This window comes from Cricetulus griseus, chromosome 4 (genome assembly GCF_003668045.3).
Source record: "Cricetulus griseus strain 17A/GY chromosome 4, alternate assembly CriGri-PICRH-1.0, whole genome shotgun sequence".
In the NCBI taxonomy this organism is placed as follows: Eukaryota; Metazoa; Chordata; class Mammalia; order Rodentia; family Cricetidae; genus Cricetulus; species Cricetulus griseus.
The window spans coordinates 37,145,465-37,163,180 of NC_048597.1; the positions used below are offsets into that span (position 1 = coordinate 37,145,465).

Below are 17,716 nucleotides of genomic sequence, written 5' to 3' on the forward strand. Positions count from 1 at the left end.
TTTCACTATGTTGATCCTGCCTATCCAAGAGCATGGGAGATCTTTCCATTTTCTGGTATCTTCTTTAATTTCTTTCTTTAGAGACTCAAAATTCTTATGGTACAGCTCTTTCACTTTTTGGTTAGTGTTACCCAAAGGTATTTTATGTTGTTTGTGGCAATTGTAAAGGGTGATGTTTCTCTGTTTTGTTTCTCTACCAATGTGTCATTGGTATATAATAGGGCTACAGAGTTTTTTTGAGTTAATCTTGTATCCTGACACTTTGCTGAAGGTGTTTTTCAGCTGTGGGAGTTCCGTGGTAGAGTTTTTTGGGTCAGTAATGTAGACTATTATATTGTCAGCAAATGATGAGAGTTTGACTTCTTCCTTTCCGATTTGTATTCCCTTGATCTCCTTTTGTTGTTTTATTGCTGTAGCTATAACTTCAAGGACAATATTTAAGAGTCATGGAAAGAGTGGACAGCCTTGTCTTGTACAAGATTTTAGAGGAATTGCATTGAGTTTCTCTCCATTTAATTTGATGTTGGCTGTTGGCTTGCTGTATATTGATTTTATTATGTTGATGTATGTTCCTATTATCCCTGATTTCTCCAAGACCTTTATGAAGGCATGCTGAATTTGGTCAAAGGCTTTTTCGGCATCTAGTAGTATGATCATGTGGTTTTTTTCCCTCAGTCTGTTAATATATTGTGGATTACATTGATGGATTTTCATCTGTTGAACCATCCTTGCATCCCAGGGATGCAGCCTACTTGATCATGGTGGATGATTTCTTTGATGTGTTCTTGGATTCGATTTGCCTGTATTTTATTGAGAAGTTTTGCATCAATGTTCATGAGGGATATTGGTCTGCAGTTCTTTTTCTTAGTTGTGTCTTTGTGTGGCTTGTGTATCAAGGTTATTGTGGCCTCATAAAAAGAGTTTGGTAATGACCTTCTGCTTCTATTGTGTGGAATACTTTGAGGAGAATTGGTATTAGCTGTACTTTGAATTTCTGGTAGAATTCTGCACTGAAGCCATCTGGCCCTGGGCTTTTTTTGGTTGGGAGACTTCTAATGACTGCTTTAATTTTATGAGAGGTTATAGGTCAATCTAAGTTGCTTATCGGTTCTTGATTTAAATTTGGAAAGTGAAATCTGTCCAGAAAATTGTCCATTTCCTTTAGATTTTCAAATTTTGAGGAATATAGGTTTTCAAAGTATGAACTGATGATTCTCTGGATTTCCACTGTGTCTGTTGTTATGTCCCCCTTTTCATTCCTGATTTTATTAATTTGCATGTTCACTCTTTGTTGTTTGGTAAGTTTGGATAAAGGTTTGTCTATCTTGTTGATTTTCTCAAAGAACCAACTTTTTGTTATATTGATTCTTTGTATTGTTCTCCTAGTTTCCATTTTATTGATTGCAGCCCTCAATTTGATTATTTCCTAGCATCTGCTCCTCTGGGGTATATTGGCTTTGTTTTTGAAAGCTTTCATTTGTGCTGTTAATTCTCTAGTGTGATTATTCCCCTGTTTCTTCATGTGGGCATTTAGCGCTATGAACTTTCCATTTAGCACTGCTTTCAGACTATCCCATAGGTTTGGATTTGTTGTGTCCACATTCTCATTGGATTCTAGGAAATCTTTAATTTCTTTTTTTTTATTTCTTCCTGGACCCATGAATTGTGCAATTGGGTGTTACTTAATTTCCATGAGTTTGTAGGTTTTCTGTAGTTCTTGTTGTTGTTGAATTCTAATTTTAAAGCCTGGTGGTCTGATAAGACACAGGGCGTTATTTCAATTTTTTTTCAATATTTGTTAATATTTGCTATGTTGCCAAGTATGTGGGCGATTTTAGAGAAGGTTCCAAGTGGCACTAAGAAGTTAAATTGTTTTGTATTTGGGTGGAATGTTCTATAGATATCTGTTAAGTCCAATTGCCCCATAACTTCTATTAGTTCTTTTGTTTCTTTGTTAATTTTCCGTCTGGTGTTCCTGTCCAGTGGTGAGAGTGGGGTGTTGAAATCTCCCACTGTAAGTGTGTGTGGTTTTATGTGTGATTTGAGTTTTAGTAAAGTTTCTTTTACAAACGTGGATGCCTTTGTATATGGGGCATAAATGTTCAGAATTGAGACTTCATCCTGATGGATTTCTCCTGTGATGAGTAGGAAATGACCTCCTTCATCTCTTTTGACTGATTTTAGTTTAAAGTCCAATTTGTTGGCTATTAGGATTGCTACCCCTGCTTGTTTCTTGGGTCCATTTGATTGGAAGATCTTTCCCCAACCTTTAATTCTTAGGTACCGTCTGTCTTTGAGGTTGAGGTGAATTCCTTGTATGCAGCAGAAGGAAGGATTCAGTCTTCTTATCCATTCTGCTAATCTGTGTCTTTTTATAGGGGAGTTAAGACCATTAATGTTGATGGATATTAATGACCATTGATTATTGTTCATTCTTGTTTGTTTTTGATTTGGTGATGGTGGCAAGATTATGTGTGGGATTCTATCCCTTTTTTCTTTTGACTGTTGGTAAGTTGGGATTATCTATTGCCTATGTTTTTCTGGTTGTAGTTAACTTCCCTGGGTTGCAGTTTACCTTCCTGTAGTTTCTGTAGGGCTGGATTGGTGGATATGTATTGTTTGAATCTAGTTTTGTCATGGAATATCTTGTTTTCTCCATCTTTAATGATTGAAAGCTTTGCTTGCATAGTAGTCTGGGCTGGCATCCATGGTCTCTTATTGTAGATAGAATATCGATCCAGGACCTTCTGGCTTTCAGAGTTTCCAAGGAAAATTCAGGTGTGATTCTGATAGGTTTGCCTTTATAGGTTATTTGACCTTTTCCCTTTGCTGTTCTTAAAATTTTCTCTTCGTTGTGTATGCTTGTTGCTTTTATTATTATGTGGCAAGGTGACCTTTTTTTTTTCGGTCCAGTCTATTTGGTGTTCTGTAGGCTTCTTGTATTTTCATTGGCATACCTTTCTTTAGGTTAGGAAAGTTTTCTTCTGTGATTTTGTTGAATATGTTTTCTGCACCTTTGAGTTGGATTTCTTCACCTTCTTCTATATCTATTATTCTTAGCTTTGGTCTGTTCACAGTATCCCATATTTCCTGCATATTTTCTGTTAGGGATTTGTTGGACTTAAGATTTTCTTTGGTTGATGAATCTATTTCTGCTAGTGTATCTTCAACTCCTGAGATTCTCTCTTCCGTCTCTTGTATTCTGTTGGTTATGCTCACATCTGTAGTTCCTGATTGTTTACTCAGCTTTTCTATTTCCAGCAGTTCCTCAGATTGTGCTTTCTTTATTGTCTCTATTTCAGTTTTTAGGTCTTGAACTGTTTCTTGTATTTTTTGGTTTGTATTGTCTTCAATTTCTTTAAGGGATTTTCTCCTGTCATCTTTGAGGTCCTTTATCATTTTCCTGAAGATGTTTTTAAGGTCATTCTCTTCTGGTTCATCTGCATCATGATGTTGAGGTCTTACTGGTGTATGGTTCCTAGTCTCCGGTGGTGTCATATTGGGTTTTCTGTTGCTGGATGTGCTTTTACCTTGTCCTATTCTCAAAAGTGTTTCTTTTTCTTCCTGGTGGGTGTGGGACCACAGTTCCCTTCTGGTAGATGCAAACAGATCCAATACTCTGATGTCGGTCCTCTTCTCGTGGATGGAGGTGTCACTGTTACCTGGGTGTGGGCAGTGTTTTGGGCGTGCCTGGTCCCGCCAGGTCAGCAGTTGGAGGCAGAGCTGTCACTGGGCCTCGGGGTGTTGGATCCCACTGCCAAACTCCGTATGGCATGCAGGTTGCTTTTGTCAGATGACTCTGAGCAGTGATGATGAGCTAGAGCCAGAAAAAGACCCTGGCCTACCTGGGTAGGTGGATGGAGGCCGGGCTGCCTCTGAGTGTTCAGTGTTCAGAGCCCGCAACCGACAAATTGGGTCTGGCATGAAGCTCGCTTGCCTCAGATGACTCTGAGCAGCGATGATGAACCGGAACCGGATACAGTTCCTGGCCTACCTGGGCTGGCGGATGGAGGCTGGGCTGCCTCTGGGTGTTTGGTGTTCGGAAACTGCCACCTCTGAACTGGGTCCAACTTTTATTTTCTTAACAACTTAACTACTTAAACTTGGACATATCAAGCTCTAGATACACATCACACTGAATGACACTCATTAATAACTGTGTTTTAATTCAAGGATTCAGTGGCCACACTTGTCTAAATAAAACCCACTATATTTGATATGGTGACAAAAATTACATCTTATTTAAAATGTTTTTACAATCTGACAGAGGGCTGATCACTAAAATATACAATGAACACAAATGGACTTTGGGAGCCCATTTCCTATGGAGGGATACTATTGTAGCTCAGATACTGCAAGGAGGGCAAAGGCCCTTCCTCGAATGATATGATGGACAATGAAAGTAGCCTGTGGAGGGCCTCACTATACCTAGGGAGGAGGTGGGGTGGGTTGAGGGGGTTGGTGGGGAACATGGGAGGATGGGAAGGTGAGGGAATGGGGGATGGATATGTACATATGAGTAGTAATTAAAGAATAAAATAAATACAATGTTTTTAATTAAAAGAACTCAAAGCTGGAAGCAATCTATGTTAATTTCAATCTCACATCATTGACAAAAGCATAACTTATCTTATGGTCATACATAAAAAAGAATAAAACATTCTACTATAAATCATCAGTTGTTATTTAAGATAAAGTCCCAAGTCATAGAACTGAGAATTTAATTGCATTGTAATAAAACATCATGTAGGACTCCTCATGAAGTTAATACAACTTTTATTAGGAAAAAAATAATAGATATAAGATTGACCAACAGAAATAATTTCAAATCTCGATAAGTTTCAGTTTTTTATATGTTCTGATAAATTAAATAATGAAATTTACAGCTGACTTTATTGTATTTAAATTCAATTAAAAACCTGGAAGTAGAAAAAAAGAGATTGCTTGTGTCTTGACTTTTGAAAATATTTGAATTTTGAAATGAGATACAATTTATTATTTTGCTGGGTGTTGGTGGCACACACCTTTAATCCCAGTGCTCGAGAGGCAGAGGCAGGTGGATCTCTGTGAGTTCGAGGCCAGCCTGGTCTCCAGAAGAAGTGACAGGATAGGCTCCAAAGCTACACAGAGAAACCCTGTCTCAAAAAACAAAACAAAAACAAAAAACAATTTATTATTTTATGTAGATTTTTATTTTGTAAATGTAGTCAAGTATTCTCCCCAGGTTTTAAAAGAAATTGCACAAAGCTATTTTCATGAAATGTAATTAGGAACTGATAAACTAGTAAACTCTAGACAGCCCAGGAAGAAGTTTCTCATGCAGGACAATCAATGTGGGATGGATGCAATCATCTGTCTAATCTCTATGTTGTTCAGGGTTGAATACATGTTTTAGTAAAGTTTGAAAATAATGAAGACATTAAACAGAAACACAGTCAGAGTGTCTTAACAATACTGAGGAATGCATATTCAATGTGAAATAGAAAATTAATTCTGTTTTTTCTTCATGGAATTGTAATAAGACCTAGATTGTTATACTGGCATTTGGAATATTAATTTATTTCAAAGTGCAAAATTGCTATATTAGGTTTAATATGAAATGAGTTCACTAGGTTTTGGTTGATCGGTCATAATATTATCTCCTAGGCTTTGAGTATTACTATAAACCATACATTATCTTTATTCTTAACACAGAAACTGTTCTGTTATAATCTGTGATGTCATCCATTTCTTTTGGCTGTTGCTGCAATTTCTTATAACATCCTATGGACTCATTTTTTTGGAAATTACCATTATAATTAATAACATGTTTGTTTAAATATTCAAAGATGTAATACACATACATGATTTGCATTTTCTTTGGATACATGTGCATGGCAAATGTCTTCTGAAATCTCTGTCTACCTCATTTTTTGAAATGTGACCTCTCACTGAGCCTGCAGATGGTCAACAAGCAGCAGATTTCCTCCTGCCTCAGTCTTCCCAGCTCTGGAATTACAGGTACACACCTCTGTGCCTAGCTTCTTGCATACATGATGGGACTGAATTCAATTCCTCATGCTTGCATGGCAAGCACTTTACCAACTAAGCCATTGCTCTACTCCATGATTTACCTTATAAAACAGGAAAATAACCCTTTTGAGAATAAAAATAATTCTAGATATGAGTGTGTGAGGTCCTGTGTTGTGGAATAGATTGTAGATGGATAAATAAAATGCTTTAAGATAGTTACTTAATAAAAGAATTGGAAAGTGGGAGCAATTAATTTGAATTTTACTTCATATTTCTTAAAATGATTTTAATGTTTTAATGAAAATAATGTTAAAATTTTATTTTAAAGTGAAACTAATAATAAAGTCATGTTGAAGCTTTTAGACTTGTGTGTGTGTGCCTGGTATCCTCAGAAGAAGAATGTGTCAGATGACCCAGACCAGAGTTACAGAATTCTTGTGAGCTGCCATCTGTGTGCTGTCAACTGAACCGAAGTCCTTTGCAAGAACAAATGCTTTTAATATCAGAATCATATCCCTACCCTCAATAGAGTTCAGTTTAAAGAAATGCATTGAAAAGAAAACTACCCAACTAAAAAACATTGTTTTTTTTATAAGGAACTCATAGCATGACTTTTTAAGACTTTGAAAACTAAAAAAGCAAAACCAAAGTAAATAATTTTTCCTTTAATATGTAAGATTGTAATATACATACATCTTTTCCTTTCTTCCCTCCAACCACCCCCTTACTCCTCTTTGCTCCTAGAATATTCATAGACTCCCTTTTCATTAGTTGTTGTTACGTGTGTGTGTGTGTGTGTGTGTGTGTGTGTGTGTATAACACACATATATTACTATACATAACCTGCTCTGTGTGTATGATACTATTTGTATGCATATTTTCAGCACTGACCACCACAATGTTCCCAGAGCTTTAGGTGTGGAAGTTGTTTTGTAAATGTAACCATTGACACTGGGCTCCACAACTCTGTATTTCCCTCTGAAGTTGTTTATATTTATTTCACTCAGAAATCAAGCAGAAATTACAAAACACTTGCTTGTTTGATATATGCCCCGCTTACTTAGTGAAGTTTTCAATCAGGTATAGTAAGAGTATTTTATTATCAGTAGATCTTCATTTCTGAAATAACTTTGCAACTTAAAACTTATTTGAAAAGTCTTTTTCTACTTTACTGTGTTGTATCTTGCTACTAAAATCTGTAGGGTACAGATGTCTCAATATATAAGCATACATACACTATTTCTGTTTCTTTGAGATACGCTCTTACTATTTAGCCTGGGCTGGCCTAGATTTTGTTATGTAGACCAGTCTGGCCTTGAAGGCCTACTCTTACACCAACTTCTGCCTTGCAAGTGCTAGTATTAAAGGCCCACACTAACACATAGTTTGACCCCATCTTTGATTAAATTTAATTTATTTTGAAATGTGGTTCTTTGTTTCTGGAATTATTTTTATTTGCTATTCAAAATGAAAAATCATCCCTGAAATTCACTTTTCATGCACACAGTAGTATTTCTACATAATTGCTTATTTTGTTGTTTGATTATCTTTCAATTTATTTGAATTTCTAGAGGGAACTAAAGGATTTTTAAATGTGCAGTTTCCCTTTAAATATTTAACATGCATAAATTTTTGATTTCTAAAAACTTTCAGTGACCATAATTCAAAAGCATGAATGCTTTTTTTTTTCATGGTACAGTCATTAGGGATACTTGTTTCAACTTCTATTCTGCAAAATTGAGTAAAAGTCATAACAATTAAATGGCTTGATACATCTTTTATATTTTTACTGTCAATAACAAAAACAGTGCATTAATAAGAATGAAACAATCTCATTACACTGCTCTTATAATCAACTTTCTTAGAATTTCATCAGTGGAGAATAGCATATTTGCAAATTGGTTTTATGAATTTGTATTAGTATAGCTTCCTATGACATATTTTCTGCCAGTGCAGTTGCTCTAGGATCTGGTAAGAGTGGAGACATTGAATAAAGGAGATGAGTATATTGCATGACACTAAATCCAAAGGACACTGGATTCTGTAACTTTAAAACTTTTGCTGTCATGTGGAAAATATTAAGCCATTTCCTTCTGGAATATATGGTTCACTGACACCTTTCAATATAAATATCTTTTATTTTTCTGTTCAGGTAACATTTGCGTTTGTCTGCTTTGAAAGTAAGAGCTTATATACATGAATATTGTGCATTTGTATCATAAAATACATGATAGGTAGTTGAATAGAATTAAATGTTTTTCATCCGTATTAAGATACCAATGCCTGTGTGCTTCCTTATACCATCTGATGATAGGGTTTTTTCTATCCTTTCATTTTCAGGTCATAACTAATTCTAAATATCAGGTGCTTTTCTTGTAGACAATATAAAGTTGGATTTTGACTCTCAATTCCATTAGCCTATAACATTTGTTTGAGTGCTGAGGACATAATAGTTAATGTTACTATTTTTAAAAATATGTGTTGACTGCCAGAGGAGAAAGGAAACAAGCAAGACCCCAAGAGAAGAATGCATAGTCCCTCAGAGTAGGGGAGAGGGACAAGAATCTCTGAGCAAATTGGGAGCAGGGTGGCAGGGAGCAGAAGGAGGTGTGGAGGGGAGAAAGGGAGGGGGAGGAGAAAAAAGGACTGAGACAGGGGAGGAATATAGGAGGGCAATAAAGGAGATGCCTTGATAGAGGGAGACAGTACAAATTTGGAGAAAGGTCTGGCACAGGGGAATTGTTAGGGTACCCAACTAAGAATTTAGGCAATGGTGGAGAGGAAGCCTTTGATGACCTTCCTCTATAATGAGATTGATGACTACATTGGTTACCATTCATAGAGCCTTCATCCAGTAGCTGATCCAAGCAGAAACAATCACCCACTATTAAGCACTGAACCATACTCCTGGAATCCAGTTGCAGAGAGGGAGGAGGAATGAGCAAAGGAGCCAGGAGAAACCCAAAGACATAGTTGTCCTGACCTAGTAAGAGCACGGACTCCCTAGTCGTAAAGCTGGGGAACCAGCATTGGTTCGAACCAAGCCCTCTAGATGGGGGTGCCAGCTAAGAGTCCAAGACAGTCTATGGGACCTCTAACAGTGGAGCCAGTGTTTATCCCTAGAGCACAAATGGGCTTTGGGAGCCCCTTCCCTATGGAGGGATACTATTGCAGCCCAGAAACAGCAAGGAGAGCCTAGGCCCTTCCACAAATGATATGACAGACTTTGACAGTCACCCCCATAGAGGGCCTTACTATCCCTGGGGAGGAGGTAGGAGGTAGGTTGGAAGGTTTGGTGGGGAACATGGGAGGATGGGAGTGCTAGGGAATGGGGGGGATGGATATGTAAATATGAGTACCTCTAAAATAAAAAATATAATTAAAAAATGTATGTGTTGATTGCAGTTTTTGCTGGTTATGTTTGTGGCAATTTGAATAAGATTTACCTTCATAGGCTCTTACATTTGAATGCTTAGTCATCAGTGAATGACATTACTTGAATTATTTGAAAAGGATTAGGAGATGTTGCCTTATTGGAACTGTTGTTGGTCACTGGGTGTGGGCTCTGAGGATTCAAAGGCCCAAACCATACCCAGTTTCTCCCTGTCTACTTGCTGCCAGTGAGTCCACATGTAGATCTCTTCCAGTCTCCAGCACCATGTCTCCCTAAGTACTTCTATACTTCCCATCACGAGAAGTGGATAATGGACAAAATCTGTGAAACTCTAAGCCAGCCCTAATTAAATGCTGTCTCCTATTAGAGTTGCCTTGGCATGGTATCTCTTCACAGCAGTAGAACAGCAACTAAAACAATGTGCTTAACTGTACACTGTATTTCATCAGTTATAGCTTCATTCACTTTGTTTGTTAGAATGATTGACTATGGTCTCTTCCCCTTATCAATTCAAAGTATTCTCTTTAGGGTTGGTTTGGTGGACAATTACTATTATTTATTTTAAGGCTGTTCATGTCATGGGAAGTTTTTCTTTTTCTTTCAACTGTGGCAGGTAGTTTTCTGAGTACAGTAGTCTAGGTTGTCATTCCTGGCCTTTTAGAACATGAGGTACTTTGTATAGTGGGAAATTACCAATACAGAGCCAAGTAGAAATATAAGGGTATTTAATAGGGAAAAGCCTTAGTTACAGAACGACCTAGCCAGCCAGTGCAGCAGCAGTCTGTACACAAGCCAAATGGGGTCAAAACGAAACTGAAAGCAAAACTCAGCCAACTGAAACTCTTACTCTACATCATCCTGACCATGCCCCTGCAGGCGTGGTCAGGCAGACCTGTAGCCAGCCCCTAAGCAGGCATGGCTACAGGTTCCCCTACAATTCCCCTTTTAGTATAAAAGAGGATTAAAACTTAACAGTGTAAAGTATCCATAATTAACAATCATAAAGCTGAAATATAAGAAGATACAACAATCTGCTTATGTCACATCCTAACTATTTTAACTAGATCCTAAAGTCATCTGAAAGAGGTGTCCAAGCTTGAACACCTCTTTCCAATCCTAACCATAAACGATAAGAAGCTATCCCTAACTAGGTATATACACTATCCTAAATGACAACAATGGGGAAAGGGAGCATAGCATTCTCCAAGTTACTTCCTGCTGAAATGGGACGATGATAGCCTTGTGGGGTCCAATAGAAAGAAAATATTAGTATAGTGAAAGTCTTGAATGGATTGTATCCAGTCCATGTTAGAAGGGATTCACTTGATTGAAGATCTCTATTGAAATCCTCAACTTGATTGAAGTCAGTACCCGAACCTCTGGCCAGAGTGCCAGTTGAAATGAGCAAGTTGGATCCAGTGCAGTCGAGGAGGTGTGGCCCATTTTCTTTTCCAGGGTATCCAGGGATTGCTGTCAGGCAGGTCTTCATTGGCTGTGTGGGACTCAAACAAAAACAGTTAGCAGAGAAGTGTTGTTTGTGATGTATACATACTGGGAAGGGCAACCATGGGAGAATAACGATTATGAGAGGATGTACATCTTGAAAGAAAGATCCAAGAAAAGACAAAGACAGTCCCCAAATTCTTCTTTTATTGTGTATTACATCAATTGGCTTCTTGATACAATACAGAAACTCTAAACTTTAGTTAAATAACATGCTTGGATTTTAGAGGAGGAAAGGCAAATCCACCTCTAAATCCAGCATTGGTTTAATTGAATAGGAACTAGGAAATAAAGAGAAATAGAGTTCTCTGAGAGACAGCTGTAAAGTTTACCATATGGCACGTTCCTTTTGTTTGATGGTTATAGCTACCTTTTCTTCTTAAGAATCTACCCATGCAGTGTCCTTTGCCTTCTGGAGATGAGTTTTTCCTCTGAAGATAAAACCAAAACACTTCCCTTTCCTTTGGGAGGTTTCTATTTAGTTTATAAGATATACCTTAGTAGAATACCTGTCATTTGTCCTCGTTGAGAGGTTTTTCCTTCTCCACTCGAATCTTGATCAACTTTGATGGTATCCAAAGTTTTTCATCTCCTGTGGAAAACAATGCAAAACCCCTACCCCAACGTAACACATGTCCTGGTTTCCATACAGAGGTCAGTACATCTTTGAAGTATACCGGCTGATTCAGTTCAGCAGTTTTTTCTGTAGTCCAGTGTCTTTCCAAAGCTGTTTGTCCTTTTTCATTGGCATTAAGAAAGTTTAGTGTTAATAAAGCATTATGCAACCTATGTTTGGGGGGTTTAGTCTTCCAAGCTTGTTTGTTGAGCATCTCCTTTTGTGTTCTATTAGATCTCTCAACCACTGCTTGTCCTATAGGATTGTGTGGTTTACCAGTAACATGCTTTATGTTATAATATTTGAAAAATTGTTCCAATTTTGTAGAGACATATGCTGGAGCATTGTCAGTTTTTATTTGTGCAGGTATACCCATAACTGCCATCACCTCTAGCAGGTGTGTAATAACAGAATCAGCTTTTTCAGAGTTAAGAGCACTAGCCTATTGGAACCCTGAGAATGTGTCTATAGTATGATGCACATATTTCAAATTTCCAAACTCTGCAAAGTGAAAGACATCCATCTACCAAACCTCCTTTCTCCTAATGCCCTTAGGATTACAACCTGCTGGCAATGAAGTTTGATTATAAAAGGAACATGTAGGACAGTTTTTCACTATCTCCTTGGCTTGTTGCCAAGTGATGGAGAAGTCCTTTTTCAAACCTTTGATATTTACATGATGTTTCTTATGAAATTCTGAAGCTTCTAGCATACTTCCAATTAATAAACGATCAGTCTCATCATTGCCTTGTGCTAGTTGGCCTGGGCAGACCCATATGGGATCTGATATGTGTAATATATATAGGATTACTTCTGTTTCTGATAGTTTCCTGTAATTGTAAAAAACAATGAGGTTAATTCTGTATTACCAGGAATGAATTTTGCAGTCTTAATGTGTAACACAACTCTCTCTGCATATTGGGAATCAGTAACTATATTAAGAGGTTCTGTAAAATCCATAAGTACCATGAGAATTGCATACAATTCTGCCTTCTGTACAGGTGAATATGGACTTTGAACTACTTTACTTACCTTACCTGCTTTATAACTTGCCTTAACTGATTTGTTGGCATCAGTGTAGAAGGTAAGAACTCTAGAAATGGGAGTTTGTCTTACAATACGTGGAAGAATCCAGAATGTCTTTTTTATGAATTAATTCTGTCAGTTTTGGGATAGTTGTTGCTAATTGTTCCCAAAAAGTCAGTAAGAGCTATTTGCCAATATTCATTATCCTTCCATAAGGAGGAAATTTCCTCATTAGTTAAAGGTACTATGATTTCTGCTGGATCTTTTACAGTCAGTTGACAAAGTCTTAATTTTCCCTTTAAAATCAAATCAGAAATCTTTTCTATATATGCTTTCAATTTTTTTATTATGTTTATGTGGCAGAAATATCCACTCCAATATATTGTCTTCCCTCTGCATCAGAATATCCAGAATACAGTCTAAATCAAGGTTTATCCGAGCTGCATGTGCATCCAATATTCTGTTTTCTACCCATTGTAACTCTTTTTCTGCCTCAGCAGATAACATTCTCAGACTGTTCAGGTCCTTATCCCCTTTAAGGGCCATTTTTAAAAGCTTTAAGTTATGCCCTTTTACACCAATAATGGTCTGTAATTGAGAAATTTACCCTAAAAATTTCTGAAGAGAATTAAGAGTTGGATAATGATCTCTCCTAATTTGTACCTTTTGAGGTCTGATTCTTTGTAAGTCTATGTTGAAAGCTAAATAGTTAATAGAATCTCCTCTTTGTATCTTTTCTGGGGCAATCTGTCATCCCCAAGGAGGCCCAACTTCCTTCACAATTTCAAACATACATTCCAAAGTTTCTTTATTGGAATCTGATATAAGAATGTCATCCATGTAATGATAAACAAGAGATTGTGAAAATTTCTTGTGAATTATTTCCAAAGTTTGCTGTATAAAGTGTTGACATAAAGTAGGACTATTTAGCATTCCTTGTGGCAAAACTCTTCACTGATATCTCCTAACTGGCTGTGAATTATTAAGAGTTGGTACAGTAAATGCAATTTTTTTCTCTATCATTTTCCTGTAATGGTATTGTGAAAAAACAGTCTTTTACATCAATGACTATGATAGGCCATCCTTTAGGTATTAAGGAAAGTAATTGTGGGGAGCCACAGCCCCAAGATGGCACCTGGCTCGATGCCAGGGAGACGGAGCTTAGCTGTAAACAAGCCTTATTTGGAAGCGCTTAGTGGATCTGGTGTGCCTCCTCCAGCTGTGACCTATCCGGGATCGCCAGGTGGCATGAGCTAATTGGGTAATGAGCTTGCTTTTAAGGGCTTGCTGTGGGGCTGGGAGAGAGAGGAAGCTGAAGTAGTGGTAAGAGGAGAAGCTGATGTACAAGGTTCCTGAATAAACTGCTTGAAGAAGAGTCAAGAGTCTCTGCATTCCAGGTTGCAGAGAGCCCATTGGTTGAATTACCTTATTTATGGCTCTCAGGTCTGTCAGCATTCTCCACTTATCTGACTTCTTTTTGATAACAAATACAGGAATATTCCAAGGACTGGTAGATTCCTCTATATGTCCAGCATCTAGCTGTTCCTGTACTAATTTTTCTAAAGCCTCTAGCTTCTCAGAGATCATAGGCCATTGTCCTACCCAAACTGTAAGCCACTTCAATGGCAGGGCCTTTGGCTCCTCTGAAGGTCCATCATTTATACCTAGTTTCTGTACAGCATGGATGGTTGGTAACCGTTTTCCATGGTGTCTTACCAGATCTTTTCTACTATCTAAAGATTGTACATAATTTGTATCTGACATTGAAGTAATATTAATCTGAGTATTCCATTGCTGTAAGAGATCACGACCCCAGATATTTAAACCTATATATGCCACGTATGGTTTCAGTCTCCCTTCTGTCCTTCCAGTCCAATGTAGACCACTGAGTTAACACTCTGTCGAACTCTAGATAGAGTCCCAATTCCTAAAAATTGTACATTTGCCTTTCTAAGGGGCCATTTTTGAGGTCAAGACTATTGAGTAATAATAGTTACATCCGCCCCAGTGTCTACTAAGCCAGAAATAACCTTATTATTAATTTTCACTTTCAACAGAGGCCTTTTATCATTAATAGGAGCTTGCCAAAATATGTGTTTCTCATTTTGTCAATTCACACTTGATTCTTCATCACTATTCAAACTACCATCTAGAGCAGTATCATTTCACAATAGGCAAAGAACTATCTATTTGTCCTGTGAGAGATTGTCTCCCACTGTTACTTTGAATGACACAACTTTTCTTGTTGTGGGGGCCTTCTTGAGTACCCCCCTCGGGGTTTCCCAGCCTTAACAGGTTTCCTTATATGTCCCTGGTCGATCTACATTCATTGGTCCAGTGTCTGCCCTTACCACATCTTCTAAACAATCCAGAAGGCAGTGGCCTTCCGTATGAGGCATTGTTAAAATTCATTTGTCTACAATTTCTCTTACTATGTCCCATTTTACCACAGTTGAAACATCTAGGTTCCTGGTGCCTTTGTGGTCTCCAGGGGAAGTCTCTTCCTACCCAAGATTCTGGTTCATAGTAGTAGTAACCTCTAACCTCTTAGTAACTATGTTGACCTCTGTAAGGTGCTTTTCCTTCCCAAGCCCTTGCATTCTCACATTTAGAACTTTTAATTTCCTGTTGCCTTTTTAAACCTTTTGAAATGGTTTTAAACCTTTTCCTACCCAAGCTCCAGTATCTTGCACATTATAATCAATGTTGGTTGCATGCAAAACCCATTCTTCTAGTGGAGCTGATCTGATCTTTAAAGGCAAAGGTATTCTTTTGCTTATTGGGTTTGCTTTTCATAAGCTATTGTATATAATTGCTTGTCTTGTTCCTGGATATGTTACCTGTAATTCTACTGCCCTAATTAACCTTTGTAAGAAGTCTTGGAACTGTTCTGTAGGTCCCTGTTCTATTCTGGTATAAGCTTCTAAGCATTCTCCTGGCTCACGAACTTTATCCCAGTCATTTAATGCTGCTTTCCTGCATAGGGACAGTATATCATCATCATATTCAGCCTGAACCTGGGGGTCAGCATAAATTTCCTCACCAAGAATCTTATCTAGTGGGGGCTTCAAAACCTTCCTTTATGCCCTGATGCTCAAGGAGCTTCACCTCTTCTCTCACCAATGCTTTCCACTGGATTTGGCATGAATTCTCAAGTACAGCTGCTACCAATCGTTCCCAATCTGTGGGTTTCACCCTGTTAAAGGTTGCCCATGAATGTAATAGCTGTTTTAGTATGGGCTATGGAGACCATATGAGATAACTGATTCTTTAATATTCTTAAGATCCTTCAGCTGTATAGGTTGCCATTCATAAGCCATCTGTCCATGAGGGTGTTTCTTAGAAGCTGGCTTTTCTACCATGGTAGCTGGGTACACTAATCGTGTAAGAGTAACAACCTTAGAAGAATTGTCATGATACCTGGGTGGAGTAGGTTCCTTGGATTGGAGTGATTCTGCCTCTGAGGCATCCCAATGATTTTTAAGCCTAGTAATGATATCTTTATGAAAAGTTTCAATCTCCTTAATCATAAAAGATTTCAAGCATGTTAGTAAATCTGTAAATTGCTCTAACTGCTCATCTACATGTTTTTCTAGGTCTTTAATAGATCATCCTTAGGCAGCATCTGGATGGAATGGAAACTGCCTTCTAGGTATTGAAGTCTAGATTCAAGTTCATGATTTGCTGATTTTGATTCCTCAGCAATCGACTGTATGACCTATGTAATCTGACAGCCCTGTACTGTAAATTATCTTCCAAACATTCAAATCTAGACTCAAATTTCTGATCTGCTACCTTGGATGCTGCAATAATTGATTGAATGGCATTGTCCAATTCTTCAACCCTATCCTGGGTATTTCGCACCTTTGCATCTAGTTGCTGGGTAACATTGCCTATCTGAGTTTCTAGCTGGCTGCAGATATTCTTTCAGTCATCACAGTCTTCTGACAGCCTAGCCTCTAAGGCCTCAGACATGGAGGTTCTCTCTGTGTTTTTCTTATCATAAATATCATCCAATTTCTGTTCCACTCTCTGCACAATTGTGGTCTGACCTAATCTGTTCTCCAAAACCTTATTGTGTAAAGCTTTATTTCCTGTAAGTAGGTGGTTAGGTTATCCTTATCCCTGTTCCTGAGTCCTCTGGCTAGTAATACTATTTGTACCAGCAAGCTAACTGCTATTATAAGCAGTAATAGCTGGTAATTGGCAGATTAGCATCCTCCTTAAACATTGAATTCATGTAATAAGTAAAAATATTACCAGTTTTAGCAAATGATAAATATTCCATCATAATTTTACCTGATTTCTACTCCAGATGTAGTAACTATCTTTGACCAGCATGGTGACACAGGTGTTCAGCCACTGGCTTGGCGTTTGGCAGCAGTCGATCAGCAGTGGAGAGAGGTCACAAAAGTGGCTGCACTTATCTTAGAGAGTATACAGTATATGGCTTTGTGGCAGCAACCACTGAAACAGATGTGGCTTTACCGCAGCAGTGGGCAGGGGAAGCCTCTGCTGAAAGCCGAGGCCTACCTTGACTCTAGGCAGCTAGAAACTGTCTCCAAGCTGGTTGGATGGTTGTGAGCAGCTCAGCTGCAGCAGGTCGGCTGCTAGCTGGGAGCACCTGTGGAGAGAGGAGGCTTTCTGGACCTAGGCCACAGGCCGGGTTGAACCCATAGCCTTTCCCAAATGGGGTATAGGTTTCCAATATCCCGCTCCTGACAACCAGATATAATAGGAAATTACCAATACGGAGCCAAGTAAAAATATAAGGGTATTTAATAGGGAAAAGTCTTACTTACAGAGCAACCTAGCCAGCCGGTGTGGCAGCAGTCTGTAAGCAAGCCCAAAAGGGTAAAAACTGAAAGTGAAACTCAACCAACTCAAACTCTTTCTCTACATCACCACCTCACAGGCGTGGTCAGGCAGACCTGTAGCCAGCCCCTAAGCAGGTGTGGCTACAGGTTTCCCTACAGGACTTGGCAGACTAGATACTACATTAAGATGTAAGTAATATAGTTGAGAAGAAAGACAGGATGCCACAGGCAAGGAATGAAATCAGGTATTAAGAGGGGTTCTGTGTTTGTTCATGAGATATGTCCCTCATCAGAGCCTGTAGGTTGTGTGCTGCACATATCCAGGAAATTGGGGCAGTTAACACAGAT

At 38.3% G+C, this 17,716-nt stretch overlaps 1 long non-coding RNA gene across 4 annotated transcripts in view; it reads left to right on the forward strand.

Annotated features, from left to right (window-relative positions):
- The first annotated feature begins 5,135 nt into the window (after positions 1-5,135).
- LOC103163458 overlaps positions 5,136-17,716 on the forward strand; it is a 54,472-nt gene continuing 41,891 nt past the window's right edge. The window contains exon 1 of one of the 4 annotated variants that reach the window (XR_003484819.2): positions 5,136-6,000. This is a non-coding gene — a long non-coding RNA (uncharacterized LOC103163458). The remainder of the gene's footprint in view (positions 6,001-17,716) is intronic. The other 3 variants (XR_003484818.2, XR_004769908.1, XR_004769909.1) reach the window with 3 other exon arrangements.